This window comes from Lissotriton vulgaris, chromosome 5, assembly GCF_964263255.1.
Source record: "Lissotriton vulgaris chromosome 5, aLisVul1.2, whole genome shotgun sequence".
In the NCBI taxonomy this organism is placed as follows: domain Eukaryota; kingdom Metazoa; phylum Chordata; class Amphibia; order Caudata; family Salamandridae; genus Lissotriton; species Lissotriton vulgaris.
The window spans coordinates 1,743,387,026-1,743,399,165 of record NC_141693.1 but is presented as its reverse complement, the minus strand read 5'-3'; positions in this window follow the sequence as shown (position 1 = coordinate 1,743,399,165).

The following is a 12,140-nucleotide window of genomic DNA, read 5'->3' as shown; positions in this document are numbered from 1 at the left end:
TTAAGAGTCGGTAAATATGAAGGGGGGAGATGTAGGCAATTCAAAATTGAGAATTACCGAATCGGTAGGATTCGGTATTTACCGATTCGGTAAATACCGAATTGGTATTGTCTATTGATTCCTATGGGCCATGAAGCCCATAGGAATCAATGGGCAATACCGATTCGGTATTTACCGAATCGGTAAATACCGAATCCTGCAAGGGTGCAGGGGCTGTCACTTTGACACCCTCTAGCACCCCAATTCCGGACTTGTGTGCCATGTGGCACACAGACATGCCCTAAGGGCATGTCTGTGTGTCACATTGCACAGGTGTGCATGCACACATGTGCATGCACACCAGGATTCGGTATTTTACCACCCAATTGGATTGGGTGGTAAAATACCGAATCTGAAAGGCCTTTGGGACTCAGAAGAGTCCCACCTACATCTGGGTTTTACCGAATCGGTAAAATTACCGATTCGGTATTTTACAGAATTGGTAAATTTACCGATTCGGTAAATTTACTGAATCTGTAAAATGATGCCCCTACATCCCAATCACCAAATACTGGTCGGTAACGGCCGAATTCGGCCGTTACCGACCGGTATTTGGGCTCCTACATCTGGCCCATGGTGTTTTCACTATGCTTTGGATATCATACTACATAGTGAAAACATAAACCCTAGTAGGTAGTTATAGTTAAGACCATGTTTCGATAGGAAAAGCATTTTTTGACTAGGCTTGTTTATATCTTTCGCGCCCTTTGATGCATGGTCATGAAATTCTTTTTTTTAAAGCGTGGCAGTGATTCTTGTTGTACATTGAAAGTTTCGTGGTGATCCATTAAGTGACCACGAGATAAGGAGGGGGTGAAAAAAAGTGCATTTCCCATGTTAATTCCCATATGAGTTTTTTACACAACTACATCCCGAACCACTGGGTGGAATTACCCTGAATTTGTCAGAAAGGTAGATTTGGTTACACACATTGTGCTTTTTGTTATTTGGTGTAAAAAGAGTGATTATAATTAAGTTGTGAAATTGCATGTTCTTCCCTTAATTATTATTGCTATCTCTACGTTATGCAAGGCATAGAACTCGATATTGTGCACTCCCACGAAGACTGAATCTTAAGGTCAATGTGATTTAGTTAATGTTTATTTGGCATGAATGTTCCAATGTCTCCATAGGACTGCAACTGTATTTATGATTGTTGGACACCAAATGTGCAAGCTCTAGAGATTGTTTTCCCCCAGGATCGGTGTAATGCCACTGTCACATAGGAGGCACCCGTCACGAGAAGTGTTCAACTGAATCTAGTGGCAATTGCTTTGATTCAGCAATTAACACAGTAAGCCAATTTCTGTATGTTATTCCCCCAAACTCAGAATTCCTGTCATTTTGTATTACAGAGGGGCCCACAGACACTTGTGCGGCCCCTTCTGCAATACAGTTAGCGCTGGGCCACATATAGCGCCACTGCTATAATCAGAGGGCATTCCCTCATTTGTAAGAGGGTGTGGCCCCATGCAATGAGTGAATCTTTTAGTCTCTGCGACCGCGCCTTATTATAGACGCAGACTCAAAGGTAACACTCACTTCACCCGCCTACAAGGAGATCTCTCACCCCTCTTGAAAGTGCAGGCACGTTGCCGCCTGCATAGTGAAACACAGAGCTCTGTATTTCATTTGAATGTTCTGCCCCCAGGGCTTTGTGATTGGCAAGCACCCAGGCTCCACTGACCAATCACAACGATGCAATTCAGCATTGTGATTGGTCTGAGCGTCCTGGTTTGACGTTCAGCCAGGAAATGATGCCCTGGGTATGTTCTCCAGGCAGGCTGTAATGCAGCCTGCATGGAATACAAAGGAAGTGCGCATGACTGTTTTTGGCAGCTCGAGACGGCCGGCCAAACAGTCACGTGCACTTAGGAGTGGGCAAACCACTCCTCCCCTGCCCTGCTCCAAGAGCAAAACAGCCCGCCCGCAAAACAGCACAAGCATAAAATGATAACTCAAAGTTATTATCATTTTATGTTTCTACTTCACACTGCTTAAAAGCAGTGAGGCGATGCTCCTCTGCCATTGCGGAGGAGCCGCCACTGCCATTAACAACATTTACTGTGGGCGAACTAGAGCCACAGTGTAGATGATATGGAATTAAGACTGGCACTGTTCCACCAACCAAAGATCAACATTGGGCACCTTTTGTTAACTCAATTTGGTGTACCAGTGTATTTGCATTGCCAAAAACCAGTCAATATCTTTTATAAGTATTCCACTGCAGAGGTTCCTGGCTAGGACTAGTGGGATAGTGGGGTTGTAATGTGTCTCAGTATAGCCACACAATACAGCTCAAACTCTCGGAGGAACTCATCGCAAGATAGGTAAAGACTTTGGTGACTGCGAAGGATGGAAGGCACCTCCCCTTCATTTCAAGAAGGCAAATGATGTTAGACTAGAAATATATATTCCTCTTCACAAAGCTTTACGGGTACCTAAATCAATGCCAGACGAGGGATGAATCGAGCCAGTAAACTGACAGGTTTTATTTGTTAAACGTCTTTAGAGGCCATGATGGTTTGAAGTGAGGGTAGGATAGGAAGGGAGATAATCCCTGAGCGCACTTAATGAAGATCCTCGGCTCATTGATACTGAACCAATGCGAGGATCTCTTTCATGGGGCATGTGCACTTACCACCAGATGGAGCAGCTGTCAGGGTGACCCGACAGCCCGCTCCCATCCCCATGTGCGCTGTGTCAGCAGGCATTACACTCAGATGTGACACTTTCGACAACAGAACCCTAAGGGATGGCCAAAAGGGAAGAAAGAACTCAAGGCCAATGTTGATCGGATTACAGACGGCTGTTCCCAGTGTTTAGCACTACTCTGTGTCCATCTCCTCAGTCCTACCGTGAAGTGCACCTGGTCCTGAAGACAGCCAACATACAAGTTACAAAATCACTGTATTTAATAAATAAGAGTCTTAAAAAACACTGAGCTGCCATTGTTTCTGTTTAATAGTTCCTTCTATAGGCTTGACCCATGTGGAAACCATGCGCCTTTTAACTCAACATTTTGGAAATGCACATTGTGATCGGCCCTGATTAGAGAGGCCCAACTTTTTAAGAACCTGGAAATTTCTGTGGTTTTTGACATGGAAATGTGTGTTAAAAAGAGTGGAGTTTTGACAGTTCAGGACTACCGCTGACTAGAGAATAGGTCTGAAGTCCAACCTTGGGTGTCAGGTTCTGTTGGAGTTAGAGCAAATATTTACTCCGGTGCTCCGAAGTACAGGACTTTATGGACAAGAGCTCAGTTATTCCTTTTTGACGTTCACTGAATGGTTCAGTGCACAAATTACATTCATGTCCAGGCTCCTGTCACTGTTTCAGCTTATGGCTTATGCAAGGCAATGTTACCCTCTGGGCTCATGTCCTGAGTTGTGCTAAACCCTCGCCTCCAAGTTTAGGAAAAGACAAATGCAAATGTAGGCATAAATTGTATTGCATCGTGTAGTATGATAGCAAAATGGCTGCCATAAATTGCAGACAAATCCACAAACTTTTGCTATTAGCCAAAAATCTCACAAAACTACTGACCTACACCACCGGAGTACTATACAATACAATATACATAGTGGTGTACGACACAGATTGGAGGTAAAGGTGGGTAAGGAAAGTAAAAAAAAAAAGCTTACCTCCTCCCCACATCGCTCCCCACGTTGTCTCTATTCTGCATCGGGACGAACAGGAAGCACCTAGGCTTCCAGGCTCCTCTGAGCCAATCACAACGCTGCAACGCACTGCTATGGTTGGACCGAGTGCCGTGGTTGGCACTCAGCCAGGGACTGGTATCCTGGGCATGTTCTCCATGGGTTGAGAACATGCATAGTGCGCATGACTGTTTGGCTGGCCTGAGTCATGCGCCCTTAGTGTGCCCCCCATTCCTCTCCCTGTTCTGTGAGCGGAGCAGCCCCGCCCACCCCCTCAAAGCTGCCGGAGCAGGGAAAAATAAAATGACAATAGTCGCCACTGAATATACAAGAGGAATCAAAAACCCTCATACAGTGGCAACTGCAGAAACAGCCACAACTCCTAGTAATTCAATGCTAACCCACTGTGCTTTTTTGCGTCTCTGTATTTGAACCCCATCCTGATCGACCCACCTGTTCACCATAAGTGCAGACAGAGTGCACCAAAGCTTGGCATGTCAAATCTCCTTATTTTTTAATTGAAACGAGCAGGAGAAATTCTTCTAAATGTGCTGCAAGACGCAGAAAAATGTGTGTGTGTGTTTTTTGTAAAAGATTTGGTTTAATAGTGGGGGGTTGATGGGATTGTGCTAAGAAAGGATTTTGACAGTTTTATTAAAAGTGCCAGATGAAATTTAGCAGTGCGCTTTCTTTCATCAAAAAGGTGTCTCAGTGCTTGCCGACTTGAGGCCAAGGCAGTGCCTCACTCTGTAGCTCTGAGAGCAGATGTGACTAAGCCTAAGAAATAAAACAGCACTCACTTACCAATATATGGACACACTTTCATGGTGCCTCTTGTGGTACCCGGATCAAATTCTCAATTCTGGAATAGATCAGACAAATCAAGACCACATACAAAGGATGAAACTCACTTCTGCGTTTAAATTCGGCCACTACAAGACCCTCCATTAAGTGAAATGTTAACATTTTCCAGTATTCAGATGAATTAACGAATACATGATCACCATCATAACGGCAAACTATCTTAGGCTAAGATCCCTGGCGCGGAAGAGTCGCCTTTTCAGCACATGTATTTATGCTGTCTCTGGATTCTGGTGTGCTCCTCTTCAGTTGCCAACACCAGCCTTAGTTGTGTGAGCCCAAAAGGGAGTTGGAGCTACATACATCATGATGTAATATGATGGTAATACCTGAAGACACAGGTGTTACAATCGAGTTTGATACTGCTTCTGGCCAGTGACCTCTTAAAAATGTGTCCATTATTTTACGAAGCCAATGCAATGATGAACGAATAGTGCCAGAGTCAATTGGGATGCGCCACATGCCATTTGGTATTGAAATGATGAACTGAAGGAGTAACATGCCCCCCAGGACCCATTACACTCTCCTGAAGACTGATGGGTGCTGCTGTGCATGTATTGAGGGCCAATGCCTGGAGCAAACCACAGGTGACAGGTAAGGCAGAAATAGAGCCTTGTCGTCCAGGTCACCAAGACAGAAACCCTCTGTTAAAAATAGGCAAAGGAAAGCAGAGCAGGGAGACTGTGCAGGGGCCAGAGTTTGACTGGATCAACCTCTCTAAGACTTTCACCAATACCAACATCCTTGATCAACTCTTTTCTGATCACAGAATAGAAAGCTCAATGCTTGTGTGCTTCTTTTGCTTCACTGACGGGTCCTACTCTATATCTTGGGATAATCTCCAGGGCTCCCCTCTTCGCACTCCACCCTGCAGACTTGTGTCATCATCTCCTTTGGATGAATTATCTCCTATTTGGATACCTAATTCTTCTATTCCATCTCCTCACTGACATCAGAGTGACTAAGAGGGTCTGTTTAAATTTCACAGTTCTGCTGCTGCACCACATCGACCATACAGGCGTCAGCCAGGATGCCAAATTCGAAGAAGCCCTTGATTGTGGTGGATATTTTTCTCCTGCATTGAAGGCAAGACAGAGGAAAATGTTCTGGGGCCAGGTCTGCTATGTTGTGGAGGTCTAATGTAAATGTTTGGTGTCAGCCCTTTGCTAACAATACCTAATTTTACATCAGACTCTGCTTATATCAGATTTTTGTAAAAACGTGTCTTTTCTACAGCCTTTTCTTCTTGCTGTTAATGGTGGATAAAGTGCATTGACCTGCAGTTAAGTAGAAGTCATTATCTTTACTGAAAAGAATAGAACTACCCTATGTGGACACTGACTGCCTCTACGAGGACTGGATCTGCACAAGGTCGGTAAAATGGATAAAAACATGGTGTATTATCTTTAAAGTCAATATGACCATTGTGTCCAAAATTAGTGAATGTGATATGGAATTGCTTTTGTCAACTCCATACCTTGCAGAACCTTTCAGACCTCTCCTCATCAGGTCACTGTAATGGGAGCATCCGTTAATTTCCGTCTTGGCTATTTATTTATTTTTTAAATTGAAATAGATTTATTGCAATTTGTTTATTTATTCGGAGATGTAATACTTACATTTGTTTTACACATTTACACTTTGCAAATTTATTTTTAAGTTTTGGTTAATTATATTTTACTTTTCTTTTTTTATATATTTCTTTTTATTAAAGCAAGGCAACCACAGAATACATGAGTGCATAGAACATACGAGGGTCGTCCACAATATCAGCATATGATACAATTAATGATGAACTGAGGGGGGAGGAGAGAGGAGGAGAGGGTACAGAAGAGCTACAACGTCAGCGTTAACAGTAAGAGGTCAGGGGGAAAGTGGGACATCAAAGGTTGCAGTCACAGGTGGTACACATATGTTCCCCCTGTATCGATTCCACGGGCCCTATACATTATTCCATTTCCTCGGGCGGCCCGAGCCAAATACACAGTTTTATCCCGGAACATGCACCAATCCATGTTTTCTATCCACACCTCAATAGCGGGTGGCCTCTGGGACCCCCACTGCTGTGCTATGTTCCGTTTAGCGATCATGGCCCCCAAAGTCAACCATTGGATCTGTGCCGTATTGACATCAGTCGGCTCCCAGACATTCAACAAACATCACCTAGCTTCTGGCAAGAGAGCCACCCCTGTCACTTCGTGCATCACCTCGTGGACCCTACCCCAATGTTCAACCACATATCGACATTCCCATATGATATGCAGAAACGTCCCCAAGTGACCACATCCCCGCTGACACAGACCTTCCGTAGTGAAACCCATTCGGATCAAACGGGGACCCGTGACATAGACTCTGTGTAGTATTTTAAGCTGAACCAATCTCAACCGCGCCGGAATCGCGACCTCCTTTGGTGAGGAGATCACCGATTGCCAGTCCTCATCATCAAGTTCTATGCCGTCTCAGGTCCACTTATCCCGTAGTTGTGTCAAAAGGTCAGCTCTATGATTGAACAGCTTCTTATAGACAAGGGAAATGGTACTATCAGGCAGATAACCGTCCAATAAACGGTCCTCCAATGGGGTTGCCTCCGGTATCTCCACCCCCTCAGGGAAAACCGATGTCAGTGCGTGACGAACCTGCGCATATCGAAAGTATTCCGTCTCTCCCAATTCGTACTCAGTCTGCAAGGCTACAAATGATTTAACCTTTCCCTTCACCCAGAGGTCGCCCACTGTGGAAATGTCAATGAGATCCCATTTGTCGAAACCCTTAGTATTCCACAGTCTGCGGAACCTCTCAGAGCCGAAAAATGGGGTCGGTAAAGTCAAACTGTCTTTCCATCTAAGCGAGCTAGTAGTTCAAGTTCAAGTTCGGGCATTTGTATAGCGCACTACTCACCCAGAGGGTCTCAAGGCGCTAGGGGAAGGGGTTCATTATTTGTCGAATAGCCAGGTTTTAAGTTCTTTTCTGAAGAAGATGTGGTTCTGAGTAAGGCGGAGGTGGGTGGGGAGTGAGTTCCAGGTCTTGGCAGCCAGGAAGGAGAAGGATCTGCCACCCATGGTGGATTTTCGGATGCGCGGGACTGCGGCAAGGGCTTGATTGGACGATCTTAGTTGGCAGGTGGGTTTGTAGAAGGACAGTCGAGTGTTGAGGCATTCGGGTCCTAGATTGTAGAGGGCCTTGTCTGCGTGGGTGAGAAGGCGGAAAGTAATTCTTTTGTTGACGGGAAGCCAGTGGAGGTCTTTTAGATGTCTGGTGATGTGATCTTGGCGAGGGATGTCTAATATGAGTCTCGCTGACGCGTTTTGGATGCGCTGGAGTTTTTTCTGTAATTTTGCTGCGATTCCGGCGTATAGTGTGTTACCATAATCCAGTCGACTCGTGACCAGTGCGTGGGTGACAGTCTTTCTTGTCTTGAGGGGGATCCAGTGGAAGATCTTTTTGAGAATGCGAAGTACATTGAAGCAGGAGGACGAGACTGTGTTGACTTGTCTGGACATCGAGAGAGAGGAGTCTAGGATGAAGCCAAGGTTGCGTGCATGGTCTGTGGGTGTGGGTGCTGTGCCCAGAGCGGAAGGCCACCAAGAGTCGTCCCAAGCTGAGGGGGGAGATCTTAGGATGAGCACCTACGTTTTGTCTGAGTTGAGTTTTAGGCGGCTATGTTTCATCCATTCGGCTACTTCTTTCATGCCTTCGTGAAGATTGGTTTTGGCGGTGTTGGGGTCTTTGGTGAGGGAAAGGATTAACTGGGTGTCGTCGGCGTAAGAGATGATGTTGAGGTTGTGTTGACGCGCGATGGAGGCGAGAGGACTCATGTAGACGTTGAAGAGGGTGGGACTGAGTAAGGATCCTTGAGGTACGCCGCAGATGACTTCGTTGACCTCTGAGTAGAATGGGGGAAGTCGGACTCTTTGAGTTCTCCCAGCGAGGAATGAGATGATCCAGTCCAAGGCTTTTCCTTGTATGCCGATGTTGCTGAGGCGATGTATAAGGGTGCTGTGGCAGACTGTGTCGAAAGCGGCGGATAGGTCGAGTAGGATGAGGGCCACTGTTTCTCCGTTGTCCAGGAGTGTTCGGATGTCGTCGGTTGCTGCAATGAGGGCGGTTTCGGTGCTGTGTTTTGCTCGAAACCCGGATTGAGATGGATCAAGGGAGTTGTTGGATTCAAGGAAGGCGGCGAGCTGGCTGTTGACGGCTTTCTCGATGACTTTGGCCAGGAATGGGAGGAGGGATATGGGTCGGTAGTTTTTAAGTTCAGAGGGGTCTGCTGTGGGTTTCTTCAGAAGGGCGCTGAGTTCGGCGTGTTTCCAGCTTTCTGGAAAGGTGGCAGAGTTGAATGAGCAGTTGATGACATCACGGAGATGGGGTGCGATGATGGAGTCAGCTTTGTTGAAGATGTGGTGGGGGCAGGGGTCGGTAGGTGAGCCAGAGTGGATTGAGTTCATGAGGCGAATGGTGTCATCAGGGGTGATTGGGTTCCAGGCGCTGAGGTTGTTAGTTGGCGGAGTAGGATCTGAGGGGGGTGGTGAGGGTTGATCGCTGGGAGTATTCTCGAAGCTGTTGTGGATGTCGGAAATTTTGTTGTAGAAGAAGGAGGATAACGCGTCGCAGAGGTCTTGGGAGGGAGTGATGTCGTTAGATGCTGCGGTGGGGTTGGTGAATTCTTTGATGATGTTGAAGAGTTCCTTGCTGTTATGGGTGTTGTTGTCGAGACGATCCTTGATTGCTGATTTCTTTGCGGATCGAATTAGTTGGTGGTGTTTGCGGGTGGCTGTCTTGAGGGAGGCCATGTTGTCGGAGTTTGGGTTTTTTCTCCATATCTTCTCCAGGGTGCGGCATAGCTTCTTGGATTTTTTAAGTTCGTCATTGAACCAGGGAGCCTTTTTGCTGACTGATTTCATCTGCTGCTTTTTCAGGGATTCATTCGTCAGCACTGTGGGTAATCCATTGCCTGAGGGTGGTGGCCGCTTGGTTTGGGTCCATTGAGAGGATGGGAGGGTTTTGGTTGAGTGATGTGAGGAGTTGGTCGGAGGTGATTTTGTTCCAGTTTCTCCGAGGAATAGGTTGTGGACGGTTGTGGGTCAGGGTGGTTTTGTAGCTGAAGTGGACACAGCTGTGATCCGTCCAGTGGAGAGCTGTAGTGCGATCGAAGGAGATGTGCTTGCTGGAGGTGAAGATAGGGTCGAGCGTGTGTCCGGCTGTGTGGGTGGGGGTGTCAACAAGTTGTTTGAGTCCGAGATTGGCCAGGTTGTCCAGAAGGGTGGTGGTGTTGCTGTCGTGTTTGTTTTCAAGGTGGTAGTTGAGGTTCCTAGAAGAATGTAGTTCTCAGAGGCGAGGGCGTGTGGGCTGACGAAGTCCGTGATGTCGTCGCTGAATTGAGTGCGGGTACCTGGAGGCCTGTAGATGAGGGTGCCTCTAAGTGTGGTCCTGGGGTCGGTGTGGATCTGAAAGTGGAGATGTTCGGCGGTTGCAAGATTGTCGTCGGAGCTGGTTGTGATTTTGATGGTGTTCCTGTGGATGATGGCGATGCCTCCTCCTGTTTGATTGGTGCGGTCTTTTCGGATAATCTTGTAAGTGTCCGGTATGGCTATGGCGATGTCGGGTGCTGATGATGTGTTCATCCATGTTTCAGTAAGGAAGGCGATGTCAGGTGACGCAGTGTCGAGTAGGTCCCAGAGTTCTGTTGCGTGTCTGTGGTTCGAGCGGGTGTTGAGCAGGATGCACTTTAGGCGGTCAGAGTCGGAGCTGTGTTTGGAGGACGTGGATTTGGTGAGGGTCCTGAAGCAGTTGAACTTGCAGGAGAGGCAGGCGAATGGGCCGTGAGTACGTCCTGGAGTAGCTTCGCAGCATAGTGGTGTACGTCCGGGGTTGAGGGCGAGGAGAGTAGCGGCATCATATGTGATTCTAGAGGGTTGGGAGCGACGGGGACCAGGGGGACAGGCGCTGGGCGCGGTCCAGGCGCGGATGGGCGTAGACGGGCTTACCTTTGGCGCACCTTCGGCGCGCATGGGGCACGACCGCTGCGCGTGAACGCTGCGCGCAATAGCATCTGACATATATGGATGGTGGAGGGGGAGGGGCGAGGGAGGAGCAGCTGGGAGGCGGGTGCGTGGTGGAGGGGGCGGGCTCCAGGCACAACAACAACAGTAATAATGGCAGCTAAAACGGAAGTGCTGACCGGGTTGGGGAGACTGAATTATTCATTTACGTGGTGGGTAGCGAGGCGCCTGAGGAGCGGAGCACAGAAGCAATGGGCCACAGCAACAAACAAACGCTGCGGTAATGCGAGCTAAACAACACAGGCACTCTGAATCAATGAAGCAATGCAGGCACTGTCGAGCAAACAAAACAGGCACGTGAAAATAATGATGATATCATCATAATGATGAACCATGCCATATCCGCACTGCCGCGCTAGTCGGCCCAGTCAAACTCTTCTCCACAGACCGAGTATACAACGCTCTGTTATAATTGCCTCCAGGAAGTATCCATCTATCCATGGCATTCCGGCATCCCGGGATCAGACACAGGCCCGTATGTACCATGATTAATAGCCCCCAACTGCGATGCCCAATAATATCTTTTAATATCAGGGAGAGCAATCCCCAACATCATACCACGGGAGCGTCAATTTAGCCAACGCTATATATTGGTCTTCCATCCCACAACAGCTTCCGTTGCAAACCCCCCAATTCGCGAATATAACTAGCTAGAACAATATCAAGAGTATTTTGAAGGGCATAGAGAAAACGAGGAAGCGACATAATTTTACAGAGGGCAGCCCGCCCCAACATAGACAGCGGAAGCTTCTGCCAGCACGCAACAGCTCGCTTCAGCCGAATAAACCGAGGGAGAAGGTTCTTTTCGTATCTGACCACGGGATCCAAGGAGACATATATCCTGAGATATTTGAACCCGTCCTTTGTAATTTGAATCGGACAATTACGAGGCAACACAGGTGCATCACCACACAGAACATACAAATAGGATTTCGCCCAATTTATAACCAATCCCGAATTTCTACCATAGGAAGCCAGCACATCGCAGAGAACATTCAAAGATTTCCTGGGAGAAGTCAGATACAATAAAATATAATTCTCATATAATGAAATGCGATCTTCGAACTGCGGAAACCATTGAATACCCTTGATCGAAGGCTCCCAGCGAAGCCAAGCCGCGAGAGATTCAAGGGGCAAAGAAAACAAAAGAGGAGAAAGTGGGCAGCCCTGTCGGGTGCCCCGCCCAATACAAAATGGCGCCGAAACACAACCGTTAACCACTACCTGAGCAAGGGGTGCTGTATAGAGAAGACGCACCCAGCCGATGAAGTCCGGGCCGAAACCAAATTTGGCCAATACTGCCCATAGATACGACCATTCAACTATATCAAAAGCCATTGTGGCATCTAACGACGCCAATACGGCCGGCTCCCGTAACGTAGAGGCCCTCGCAAGAACCCCATGCAGACACCTAAGATTCAACGCAGTATTCCTGTGCGGGATAAAGTCAGATTGATCTGGATGGACAAGCTCACTAATGACCTTAAGCAATCTAGTAGATAACAATTTAGCCAAAATCTTA